This window comes from Euphorbia lathyris, chromosome 7 (genome assembly GCF_963576675.1).
Source record: "Euphorbia lathyris chromosome 7, ddEupLath1.1, whole genome shotgun sequence".
NCBI lineage: Eukaryota > Viridiplantae > Streptophyta > Magnoliopsida > Malpighiales > Euphorbiaceae > Euphorbia > Euphorbia lathyris.
The window spans coordinates 63,486,715-63,501,121 of NC_088916.1; the positions used below are offsets into that span (position 1 = coordinate 63,486,715).

General features: G+C 33.4%; 1 long non-coding RNA gene across 3 annotated transcripts; it reads right to left on the reverse strand.

The window, feature by feature from the left end:
* On the reverse strand, positions 1-9,221 carry LOC136200859 (uncharacterized). Of its 3 annotated transcripts, none has more exons than XR_010673574.1 (6): positions 9,114-9,221; positions 8,901-8,981; positions 8,010-8,072; positions 7,295-7,354; positions 933-995; positions 1-274 (listed from the first exon to the last, which is right to left on the reverse strand). It is a non-coding gene; the product is annotated as an uncharacterized lncRNA (long non-coding RNA). The 3 variants fall into 3 exon arrangements; XR_010673575.1 differs by having other exon boundaries at positions 1-297; XR_010673573.1 differs by lacking the exons at positions 1-274; positions 933-995 and having other exon boundaries at positions 6,423-7,354.
* Positions 9,222-14,407: the final 5,186 nt, after the last annotated feature.

Sequence of the window (14,407 nt, forward strand, 5' to 3'; positions counted from 1 at the left end):
CGACCCATCCCACGGGCCGTGACCGGCGCTAGGGAACGGGTAAGCTGAAGCTACCGGAACCCGTAGCAAGTCTTAATATAATATAAAATCAACCTTACCAATAGTCTTAACATAATTTAATATTAAAACCTTCAAAAATAAACACACACATAATCCTCAACCTGGTACTGCGGTCTAGAATATAAAATTTAACATAATTCTTAAATAGTCATACATAATAAGATAGATGTGCTGCCCGAAGAAAGATCGTGGGCTGCAACAGACTTCTAGTTACCTGAAAAATTGGAGGAGTCAAACCTCCCATAGTGAATTAATTATATGCAATGCATGAGTAATTTAACATTTATGTCACACACAATAATAATAATAATAATAATATATAATATATAATATAAGTGATCACACAATATGCTTTTCATAAAATTGTCTTATAAATAAATAGATAGGTGGTTTAATATGTGTGTTGGACCCTAAACCTCAATACCCAATCTAATAATCCACCAATAATCACCATATCACTTTTATCCAATAACTGGGAGACCGAGAATAACTCAACCGACCACACGCCCAGTTAGCTGGAGGACCGAGAATAACTCAACTGATTCCGTACCCAGCCTCACTTAAATCCAAAATCCACATATCATATAGCCCGAGAATATCTCAACCGAGCTTATCCATATATCACAACATTCACAATACTAGTATCATCAATATCCAATAACCCGATAGTACCTGTGCGCACAAGGTCTTGATGCCGCTCACCAGGAAGCATGTCCATAACACGTATTTATCCACAAATAATTACGTATAAATTATTATAAACAATAAAATACTTTTATAAGTAAAAATAATACTTTACTTGAAATATCACGAAATCATTTATTATGAATGCAAATGCTAAATTAAAAATGCATAACATATAATTAACTCACAAATTGCTCCTAGCCGACTGTCCTAATTTTCAGGTATTGCTGCTCCTCCTACCAGTTGAGTATCTAAAAGAGATAATATTATTTTTAGAATTTATATATGTTTAGGAAAATATTAAAATTTATTTTGTCTCGTTTTACAGACTGTCTACCGAAAATTCGGCAGAGTCTCCCCTATAAAACGAACACCCTCCTAGTAATAACTAGGGTCAACCCTGCAATAAAATACACTTCTATATTCAAAAATATCCAAAGTCCAAACCGGGACTCCATAGACTGCAATTTATCAATCCGGTTGGACATCAATCATCCGATAGTTCCATAACTGTCAGTAATTCAAATACTTTACTCCCAAAATTACTCATCATCAAACAACATATAAACATATATACTTATAATTCATTTTCATAATATCTATATCGATCAAATTAACTAACCAATAATCTTAAGAGCATAATTAATTAATTATGCTTAGTCCAATCTCCCTTCAACCTTTATTTTTTTAAAATTATATATTCTGAAATTTATTTAAATAAGGATCCAAAAATTATTTTTAACCCAACTTAATTTATTTTCCTTAATTTCACCCTACTATATACTTTCGTAATTTATAGAGACTAAACGGTAAGGAATTTGGCCAAGGTCCAAGAATTAATGTTGCTCCAAATAATATTTAGAACATTCTGAAGTTAACCAACTATTTTTTTCTAAAATTATTTCGTATGTCACCGGAAAATATCACCGGTGTTCGGGATCCGCCTATCGGAAAAATTAAAGTTGTTTGTTTTGAGAAATTAACTATATCACTTTGTTCCTTATGATTCCAGGAGTCTAAAATCACTATCAAAACACCCAAAATCGACCGGAAAATTAAAATTTGGTTAGATTTCTTACTTTTTCCGGTGTAGCTCCGATTACACCTCAAAACTCCTTGCATGCATCAAAATCTAGTGCACGCATAGGTAAATCGACCCCCTGAGTCCATTTTTGGTGTTAGAATTGCAAAATAATGAACATAGGACCGAGAAATAGAGAGAATATCAAAAGCAGCGAATTTTCTCTCTCTAAACGATTTTTAAAAACTCAAAATCTCACAATAAAATTTACATGCACTTGTAGCTGGAGTTGAGAGCTTCGTTTCGGTATAAAGAACGCCAAAAACGGCGAAGAAATGAGGAAGAACAAGGTTGGAGAAGATTGAGGAATAAAAATCAAGCTTGAATTGAGGAAGAAGATGATCTGCGCAGTCGGCAGATTTTTATTTACCAAATATTGGCCAAATTTTCGTTTTAGTCCCTACATTTATAATATTTTTTAAAAATTTCCCAAAAATAATTATATTTTAGCGTTAACTCCTTCTAATTAATTCAATTTAGCAACTAGTTTAAATATATAAATTGGGGTATTACAATTCTTCCCCTCTTAAAGAAATTCGTCCTCGAATTTGAAATTGGAGGACTAACCTCATGTTTGAAATAGATACGGATAATTGTTCTTCATCTCCAACTTGGATTCCCAAATGCACTCTTTCATGGAATGATTATTCTATAACACCTTCCCCATTGGAATTACTTTTGATCGAAGTTAGCGAACTTGACGATCCACAATTGCCACTGGTTGCTCCTCATAAGATAAATCTTCATTAACTTCTATCGCTTGAGGATGAAGAACATGAGAAGGATCAGGAACATATTTTCTTAGCATTGATATATGGAACATATGATGAACCTGTGATAAGTTAGGAAGCAATGCTCATTAATATGCAACTTCGTCTATTCTCTTCAAAATCTCAAATGGTTCGATGTATCTAGGTGTCAACTTTCCTTTCTCTCTAAATCTCATGATTCCTTTCATTGGTGATACTTTAATAAAAAAACATAGTCCCCTTCCATGAATACCACGTCCTTTCTCTTTGGATCCACATAACGTTTATGTCTACTGAAGGCAGTTTGCAATATTTGGCGAATGATAAGAACTTTTTCAAAACCAATTTGTATCATCTCTGGACCAATAAGTTTTCTTTCACCAACCTCTTTCCAACACAAAGGAGATATGCACTTCCTTCCATATAATGCCTCATAAAGTGCCATTTCATTGTTTGAATGATAACTATTATTATATGCAAATTCAATGAGAGGTAAATGAGCATCTCAATGACCACTAAAATCCATCACACACATTCTCAACATGTCTTCCAGCGTTTGGATTGTTCTTTCAGATTGACCATCTGTCCGTGGATGAAAAGTTGCGCTAAAATTAGTGCCCAAGGCACTTTGGAGTTTTTCCCAAAACTTTGAAGTAAATACCGAGCCTCTATCTGACACAATAGACACTGGTACTCTATGTAGGCAAACAATTTTATCCACGTACAACTCTGCCAATTTTGCCACTGAATATGTTGTTTTTACTGGAAGAAAATGCGCGGACTTGGTTAATCTATCAACTATGACCCAAATAGAATTATATCCGGTTAAAGCATGGGGTAATCCAACTACAAAATCCATGGTTACTCGCTCCCATTTCCATTCTGGAATAGGCAATTGTTGTAATAATCACGAAGGCTTCTGATATTCGAGCTTCACTTGTTGACAAGTCAAACATCGAGATACAAACTCTGCTACATCTCGCTTCATACCATCTGCAAAGTGTGCTTCTTCCATGATCTCTTTCCTCAAATCATCTACATTGGGAACACAAAATCGGTCTCCATATCGTAGACATCCACCATCGTCAATTCTAAAATCTCGAGCCTCACCATAATTCAATTCATCTACAATCTTACACAACTGAGGATCTCTTGATTGAGATGCCTTGATTCTATCAAGTAATACCGATCTAACCTTAAAATGAGCTAAGAATGTGCCATGATAATTCAACTCTAGTTGCACTCCAGAATCATACAGATCATGCATTTCTTTAATCAAAGGCCTTCTTTCTAAGCTAATATGAGCTAAACTTCCTGAAGATTTCCTGCTTAGAGCATCTTCCACGACATTAGCTTTACCAGGATGATATAAAATGGCACAATCATAATCTTTCAAAAGTTCCATCCAACATCTCTGCCTTAAATTCAAATCCTTTCCTGAAATATGTATTTAAGACTCTTATGATCAATGTAAATTTCACAAGCATCTCCATACATATAATGTCTCCAGATCTTTAGTGCGAATACTACTGCCGCCATCTTTAAGTTGTGAGTTGGATAGTTCTGCTCATGTTTCTTTAATTATCTCGAAGCATAAGTCGTAACCCTACCATTTTGTATCAAAACACAGCCTAAGCCAACTCTAGAAGTATCCCAATATACAGTGAATCCTCCTGATCCAGATGGTAAAATGAGTATCGGTGCTGAAGTTAAACATTCTTTTAGCTTTTGAAAACTGTTCTCACATGCTTCTGACCATACAAAAGGAATATATATATTTTTTTAGTTAGCAGAGTTAAAAGTGCTCATATCTTGAAGAAACCTTGAACAAATCTCCTATAATAGTCGACTAAACCCAGAAAACTATGAATTTATGTTACTGCAGTAGGTCTCTTCAAATTAGTGATTGCTTCTACCTTTTTAGGATCTACTTGAGTTCCACCTTTGGACACTACATGTCCTAAAAAAAACCATACTTTCCATCCAAAACTCAGATTTAGAGAACTTAGCACAAAGTTGATGTTCTCTCAGAGCCTGCAATACCATTTCCAAATGATGTGCGTGTTCCTCCTCGCTCCATGAATATATCAAAATATCATCAATGAACACAATCACAAGGCGGTCTAAAAATGGATTAAACACCTTATTCATTAGATCCATAAAAGGCTGCCGGTGCATTGGTTAAACCAAACGACATTACCAAAAATTCATAATGGCCATATCGTGTTTTAAATGATGTCTTGGGTATAACTTCGCTCCGGATTCTCAACTGATGATACCTAGACTGCAAATCAATTTTAGAGAAGTGACACACACACACCTTGCAACTGATCAAATAAATCATCAATTCGAGAAATAGGGTATTTGTTACGAATTGTCACCTTATTCATCTGTCTGTAATCAATGCAAAGGCGAAGCGATCCATCTTTCTTCTTAACAAACAACACCGGAGCACCCCAAGGAGATACACTAGGTCTAATAAAGCATTTATCAATTAAATCTTGCAATTGTTCCTTCAACCTTTTCAATTTTGTTGGCGCTATTCCTTAAGGTGATATGAATAATGGGGTAGTTCCAGGAACTAAGTTAATATAAAACTCAATTTCTCTTTCAGGAGGTAACCCTGGTAATTCATCGGGAAAACATCTGGAAATTCATTAACAATAGGACCATTCTCTACTTTACCCTCATTTACCATTGTATCCTTAACTAAGGCCATATATCATTGACACCCTTTTTGCAATAACTTCCTAACCGATATGGCTGATATGAAAATCAAAGAGGAAGTATCTTTATTGCCTTGGAATTGGAATTCAACATCTCCCAGTATGTTAAATCTCACCACCTTCCCACAAGAATCTAAAGTGGCAAAATATTGAGATAACCAATCCATTCCCAAGATGACATCAAAATCAATCGCATCTAACAGAATCAAATCTGCTAGTAGATTTCTTCCTTCTACTGTAACATGACAAGAAGAAAATACAAGATCTGTTTCCACCGAGTTGCTTAGTGGAGTAATTAAGATAAGAAGTACCTTAAATTTATGGAGTTTATTTTATTCTTATAGGATATCATGAAGCAATAAAAGAATGGGTAGTACTAGGATCCAAAAATATTGTAGCATCCTCCGAAACATTTCAAGTTTAATTATCTTGTGGAGTAAGAGTGAATTACACTCTAACTTGTCCATGTTTAGATTATGAATTTTTTACCAATTGTCATGTCTCTACAAACAAAACAACTCAGTTGACCCAGATGCAACCCACACATTCTAGAATTAAGATGATGTAGAAAGATTACCAATTTGAATAAGTAGTTTGGTCTTAATGCACTAGATGAAAACCGCTGAAAAAGCAGGTTAATTGGTTTTTTTTTTCGGACATTATTTCTCATATGCCCACACTACTTACATAATATCTACTGGTTGTAACATAATAAAGACCATGATCATTTATGCCATAAATATTATTATTTTTTTCTGATGGTTACAAACTTTTATTATTATTATTATTAATTTGACGAGGACTTCATTAAATAATTCCTTAAATTTAGCCCATATCATACTTTTCGTTCAAGATTAAATATAATCTTTGAACCATACTCATACATCACTCTTAAAAGATTATCCTACCATAAAGATAGTAAGATAGTCGTCACACTTTTCTCTACTTAATTTAGCTAGTCCATAGAGTCATCTGTGACACCATCATACATGGTATGCATCATTCTAAAAAACCTTTCAACTGATATGAACCGCAATACTTTCCACTAATCTATTATCATCTTATCAAAACTTGCACAAGTCGAGCTGATGTGAACAATTGTGTGGTGGTACGAAGGTTAGTAGATAATCTATAGGGTTAATAAGTTCTAGGTTCGTTAGAGACATATGAGAAAACGAACCAAATTATGGATATACATGCCGCACTTAAGAAATTGAGGCAAAATGAGATACACTTTGATGCAACGGCCTATCAGTGAAGTCACAATTCATAAGAAAATATAATAGCGGGTTGGTAAGCCGAAGTTTGAGGAGAAATGTAATATTGATAAAACATATGAATGACAATAAAAAAGAATTGATTGAATTTTAAATTGATTCCATTTTTAAAAAAAATTATTTCTTCCTGTCGAACTCTTTGGTTAAAATGAGGTTCCACTTATTTAGTCCTCTAGTTCGTTTAACTTCTAAATTTGCCTCTTCATCTCATAGGAGGTAGTTAGGGTAATAAATTATTACACTTTTTGCGAACAAAATCTCATTCATCTAAATCACTGTAATTGCTTGATTTACTAATTTGGTTTAAACTGTTTAGATATTGATTGCCTCATTTTGTGAACAAATAAAAGGTATTTGCAAATAATAAGACTCTTACGGTACGCTGAATCTAACTAAAAGAAGACTGTCAAAGATGAATTTGAAACCTATTTCCGCAGTATCCAGATTTTCTATCATCCTAGGTCATACAATCTCTAACCTAGGCTCTGATACCAACTTTGTCATGACCCATCCCACGGGGCGTGACCGGCGCTAGGGAACGGGTAAGCTGAAGCTACCGGAATCCGTAGCAAGCCTTAATATAATATAAAATCAACCTTACCAATAGTCTTAACATAATTTAATATTAAAACCTTCAAAAATAAACACACACATAATCCTCAACCTGGTACTGCGGTCTAGAATAAAAAATTTAACATAATTCTTAAATAGTCATACATAATAAGATAGATGTGCTGCCCGAAGAAAGATCGTGGGCTACAACAGACTTCTAGTTACCTGAAAAATTGAAGGAGTCAAACCTCCCATAGTGAATTAATTATATGCAATGCATGAGTAATTTAACATTTATGTCACACACAATAATAATAATAACAATATATAATATATAATATAAGTGATCACACAATATGCTTTTCATAAAATTGTCTTATAAATAAATAGATAGGTGGTTTAATATGTGTGTTGGACCCTAAACCTCAATACCCAATCTAATAATCCACCAATAATCACCATATCACTTTTATCCAATAACTGGGGGACCGAGAATAACTCAACCGACCACACGCCCAGTTAGCTGGAGGACCGAGAATAACTCAACCGATTCCGTACCCAGCCTCACTTAAATCCAAAATCCACATATCATATAGCCCGAGAATATCTCAACCGAGCTTATCCATATATCACAACATTCACAATACTAGTATCATCAATATCCAATAACCCGATAGTACCTGTGCGCACAAGGTCCTGATGCCGCTCACCAGGAAGCATGTCCATAACACGTATTTATCCACAAATAATTACGTATAAATTATTATAAACAATAAAATACTTTTATAAGTAAAAATAATACTTTACTTGAAATATCATGAAATCATTTATTATGAATGCAAATGCTAAATTAAAAATGCATAACATATAATTAACTCACAAATTGCTCCTAGCCGACTGTCCTAATTTTCAGGTACTGCTGCTCCTCCTACCAGTTGAGTATCTAAAAGAGATAATATTATTTTTAGAATTTATATATGTTTAGGGAAATATTAAAATTTATTTTGTCTCGTTTTACAGACTGTCTACCGAAAATTCGGCAGAGTCTCCCCTATAAAACGAACACCCTCCTAGTAATAACTAGGGTCAACCCTGCAATAAAATACACTTCTATATTCAAAAATATCCAAAGTCCAAACCGGGACTCCATAAACTGCAATTTATCAACCCGGTTGGACATCAATCATCCGATAGTTCCATAACTGTCAGTAATTCAAATACTTTACTCCCAAAATTACTCATCATCAAACAACATATAAGCATATATACTTATAATTCATTTTCATAATATCTATATCGATCAAATTAACTAACCAATAATCTTAAGAGCATAATTAATTAATTATGCTTAGTCCAATCTCCCTTCAACCTTTATTTTTTTAAAATTATATATTCTGAAATTTATTTAAATAAGGATCCAAAAATTATTTTTAACCCAACTTAATTTATTTTCCATAATTTCACCCTACTATATACTTTCGTAATTTATAGAGACTAAACGGTAAGGAATTTGGCCAAGGTCCAAGAATTAATGTTGCTTCAAATAATATTTAGAACATTATGAAGTTAACCAACTATTTTTTTCTAAACTTATTTTGTATGTCACCGGAAAATATCACCGGTGTTCGGGATCCGCCTATCGGAAAAATTAAAGTTGTTTGTTTTGAGAAATTAACTATACCACTTTGTTCCTTATGATTCCAGGAGTCTAGAATCACTATCAAAACACCCAAAATCGACCGGAAAATTAAACTTTGGTTAGATTTCTTACTTTTTCCGGTGTAGCTCCGATTACACCTCAAAACTCCTTGCATGCATCAAAATCTAGTGCACGCATAGGTAAATCGACCCCCTGAGTCCATTTTTGGTGTTAGAATTGCAAAATAATGAACATAGGACCGAGAAATAGAGAGAATATCAAAAGTAGCGAATTTTCTCTCTCTAAACGATTTTTAAAAACTCAAAATCTCATAATAAAACTTACATGCACTTGTAGCTGGAGTTGAGAGCTTCGTTTCGGTATAAAGAACGCCAAAAACGGTGAAGAAATGAGGAAGAACAAGGTTGGAGAAGATTGAGGAATAAAAATCAAGCTTGAATTGAGGAAGAAGATGATCTGCGCAGTCGGCAGATTTTTATTTACCAAATATTGGCCAAATTTTCGTTTTAGTCCTTACATTTATAATATCTTTTAAAAAATTTCTAAAAATAATTATATTTTAACTTTAACTCCTTCTAATTAATTCAATTTAGCAACTAGTTTAAATATATAAATTGGGGTATTACAGTACTTATGTTTGAATTCTGAACTTTTATATGAATTCGTTTGTTTGAATTTTTGAAATTATTTGTATTTTAATATTGTTTAAAAATTTAGGTTTGGGTAAAAATTATGGTTAACCGTTGATTTTTGGTTAACTGGTGAGAATTGGTTAAAAACCGTTAACCGAAAAACCTAACCGAAATTAATGGTTAACCGGTTGTATGGTTAACCGATTGATATGGACCGGTTTCGGTTTGGATGGTTAAAAAACCGTTGATAACTGTTCGGTTAATTTGTTTGCCTAATGCACCGATTAACCAAACCGTGTCCACCCCTAGTTATAGTTATTGTTTTAGTTGATATATTAGTTTAGTAATGTTGGTGCATTGGCTTAAAAAAAGTCATAATAATTAATATTTTCAAAGTTTGGATATTTGATATTTGATGGGTTGGATTGGTTTCAGGGGCGGAGCCAGGACCTAAAGGTCAGAGGGGCTAGACCGTCTACAAAAAAAAATGGGTTAAGGTGTAAAAATACATCTAATATTTTGGGCCAGGAGCAACTTTACCTCTAACCTCTAAAATGGTGCAATTTAACCTCTAACGTCTAAAATGGTGTCATTTTACCCCTAGCGTTGGTCGTAAAGAGCAATTTTATCCCTAACCTTGACAATATTATAAAACACAAATATTTTTGTTCGTTATTCTGCACTAATTGCATATCACTTCGTTCTAAAAAAAGATTTCATGTTTTTTTTATAATTTAATAATAGAATTGGAGATTAATATTTATAAATTTGGTGAATTTTTTTGATTTTTTTTTGTCCAATTGGTACAAAAGACAGTATATTTTATTATTATAATTTTTTTCATATCTCGTAATTTGTTACTGATAAAATGACATACGCGTGAAGTGTAGATGACAAGATTCATGATCGAGAAGACAGTTTGATGAATTATTCTCAAATTGACCCAATTTATAAACATTAGGGATAAAATTGTTATTGGTTTTCAACGTTAGGAGTAAAATTGCACCATTTTAGAAATCTCTAAGAAAAACAACATATTAATAATTTTCAAATAAAATTGTAAATTAAAAATCACTCAAAAGAATCTCTAATTTAGCAATCCCTATTAAAAATCATAAATCTTACTTGGAAATTAGAAGATGAGTGAGAATAAAAAAAATAATTGAGTGAGGGAAATAAGAAAAGTTTAAGAAAATAAGGAGTAATATAGGAATTTTTCCTAAATGTTGGGTATTCTTATTTTCCCGGATGGGAAATAAGAAAGTGGCAGATGGAAAGGGTATTTTTGCCCTTTCCATCTGTTATATTTTTTTAAATGAAAACAGCCCAAAACGACGTCGTTTTGGGCTGTTTTTACTTAAAAAAATATAAATGATGGAAAGTGCAAAAATGCCCTTTCCATCTAACACAGAAGAAGACCATTTAGGTCTTCTTTTTCACCCCTTCAGCCGCCATGGCTGGAGGGGCTCTAGCCATGGCGGCTCCGCCACGGAGCCAGGGAGAAAACCCTATCCCTGGGGTTTTTCGGCGAGGCCGGAGGGTCGGCCGACCCTCCCCGCCCCCTCTGGCTCCGCCCCTGATTGGTTTTAACAACCAATCCATGAACTATTTATTTTAGTGGGTTGGATTCCAAATATAAAAAAAATTATTCATTGTACACCCTAATAATAGTGTTGAGTTACAAATTTAACCATATGGTTATTGAGGAAAGCAAATTTAGCATTTACGTACAAAAAAAATACAATTTTAAGCTTAAGATTCATCAGACCATACTATTTTAACATCATTAATTGATGATGATTTTTTTTGGAACAAAAAAACCTTATTGGGTGCTCAGAATGTTAGAGATTGAAGGATAGTCATAACATATAATTGCACATGAAACAAAAACTCACCTTTCATTAATGGGACTTGAAATTGGATTGTTTTGTACATAAGAGTTAAATTAATTTTCACCCAATAACCATAGCATAAATTTGTACATAATCTAACAATAATATAGCGATTAATTACTCCGTTCTTTGGAAATTGCCGAAAAGTATGATATTCGATTGGTTCTTCTTGTTGAGACAATAACTAATTATACCTCATATATCTTAAATTTAAATTTGTAAAAACTGAAGTATAAGAGCTGTTTAGGGCCTCTAAAATACTGGAGTCGCCCCTGGTTTCATGTCACCAGAAGGCAGACGCATTTTCGAAAAGGGTTTAGTCTTTCCCATGGTACCTCCAAATTCATTAAACTTGCACGTTGTATACCAAGCACTGGAGTGCCTTAAAATGATAAACGAAGAGGATTGTCACATCGATGGGATTAGCAGTTCAAAAGAAGGCCCAAGTTCCTTTTTAATTACTAGCTTGAGGATGGGCGCCCTATTAGGCCTATAAGGGATAAACACTGAAAAACTTTTATGGCGGCTGTGATCGCTATGGTGGTTGATAACCCCTTCAATAATCATAACTTTAATCACATGTTGTCCAAGTTTATCATTTCCGAGCAAATTAAGCGTCACTGGTCTGTTTTGGAGAATCTTGAATTATGTATGTATTTACCTAGGCTTAGAAGCGTGGAAGGCGACAAAGTACCACATCCCATTATTGTTCGGAGAGGAAGTTAATGGAGGTAAATTGAAGGTTAAATATCATATTAATCTTGTTTTGGAGTTTTTTTTTAGAGTAAATGAAAGTTAATGGATTGAGATTTGGGAGTAACATTTGAATTGAGATTTTTAACTTTCATTTTCATTATTTCTCTTTTCTTTTCCTTTGCATAAACCTCCAAACTCTCAAACATTTGCCTCTTTATCCTTAATTATTAGAATAACAAGTTGTCTTTTTTTTTGAAGCTAAATATCATTAATGAGCCAAAAGACGGCAACAGTTTAACACAGAAAGAGGAAACCTACTAGGGATAATATCAAAGTAACGCTGACTAGCAAATTGAGAGGTCGCTCTAGCAAAAGCATGAGCTAAATTGTTTGCTTGTCTTCTAATGAAACGGATAGTGTAACCGTTTTGAGATGATAAAAGTGTGCGACATTGCCCAATAATATCACCAAGCTCAGACTGATCCAAACTTCCTGAAGTAATAGCTTTAACAGTGGTCAAGGAATCAGATTCAAATAGAATTTTATTGTAACCTGCCTCCATGGTCCATTCGAGTGCATGTAAGACCGCCCAAGATTCCGCCTCCCTAACTTCCATAATTCCTTCCACCAGATTTGTCCGGGCCGAGATAAAAGCACCCTGTGAATCTCTAAGTACTGCACTACCTCCTGTTTTTCTAAGAATTGTAAATATGCTTGCATCTGTGCAACAGGAAACAACATCAATCGGTGGTCGGTGCCATAATTTCTGACAGACATCCTCTCTAGGTATCGCGGAAGGAATTATACTTCGCTCCCTAGCTGTTTTCCAGTCTGCTAAATAACGCATGCTCCTCAAAACGACTCCAACAGCGGTTGTGGATTTTGATTCCAAAAGTAGTCATTCCTCGCCTCCCACCATGACCATAGCAGCATCATAAAAATCTCAGAATTCCTTGCACCAGCTAATCTGCAAAAATAGAAAAAGAAGCCAACAAAGTTATCTGCATCAAGGCTTGATTGTTCAATTAAATTAGCAAGGCCCGCCTCTCTCCAAACTTCCAAGACTTTTGGACATAGCACAAATAAATGCCAATTATCTTTGATGTGATTCCTAGGTTATTGGGTTACTAACCACATTAGTAACTAATATGCTATTCATATTAATCTCAACCATATTGTCCATTAGTTTATGATAACATGAGTTTGCTCATCCAATTATCATAATCTAATTTAAGTATTACCCCATATTCATGAAAGGACGATTTTTGATAATTCAGGTGTTACCATAAGACCCCGAGCTTGAGTTTGCTTAACAACCCAAAGGCCCCCAGTACTGCCGGCTGAATTATAATATTAGGGAGGGGCAACCGATTTTAATAACTTGCTTATTTACTTAACTTTTAATTAGTGAGGGATTTTTATTTTAAGTCTCATAATCTAACTTAGCCTTGATTTGCTTTAGCATACATCAGACACATACATTGGTATTATGGACATATTATCTAAATTATTTCGTCGAGCCAGAGACGGAATAAAAGGCCAAACCTAGGGAAATACTAACTATTACATATTTCTGGCGCCTTGAAATTACATATTAATTTCTATACTACTAAAGAAAACTTCAATTAATTTTGAAGGGAATTAGATGAGAGGAGAAATTACAATAGATAGTAGATAGGCAGGACTCGCAGACCCTATTTCAAAAATACCAAAAGACTAAATAGAGGATCCAAATATGTCCATAACTCCAAACATACATAGACTCAATTAAATAAATTTAATTGGTTGATTATATAATATACTTATGTAATATTTAGGTTAATCACATTAACACATCAAATTAACTTTCATCCAATTTTAATTCTATTAGTTTCGTATCTTATATATTAACCTTTTAGATTAATATAACTATACAAAACTATATTCATGCATATCCCAATTATTTTGATTTTAATTCATTTAATACTTTTGATTTAAACTTTTAAATAAAATTTTCATTCGATAATCAAAACAGAAAACTATTAATTTCTGAAACATATAGTGCCCGCTATCCTCACTTCCTTTAAAAACAAAGTAAATTTACTTTGTTTTAATAACGAATAGTATTGCGACATGTGTCAAATTAATTTAAAATAAATTAAATTATATTAAAAGTTGACCTGCTATTACAGGTTACCACTAAATAGGGAAAATTAAAGTTACATAAGGTAGAATATAATTCTATCCACCAAACTAGTTTACGAAAATTGACACTACTTTACGGAAAATCTAAAAAACCTTTACAAATTTCCGTAACATTTCTATAATTTTCCGTAAACTAATTATTTTTTGTTAAATTATTAATAAAAAAATAATTTTAATTATATCCACCAAACCACTTTACGAAAATTAACACTAC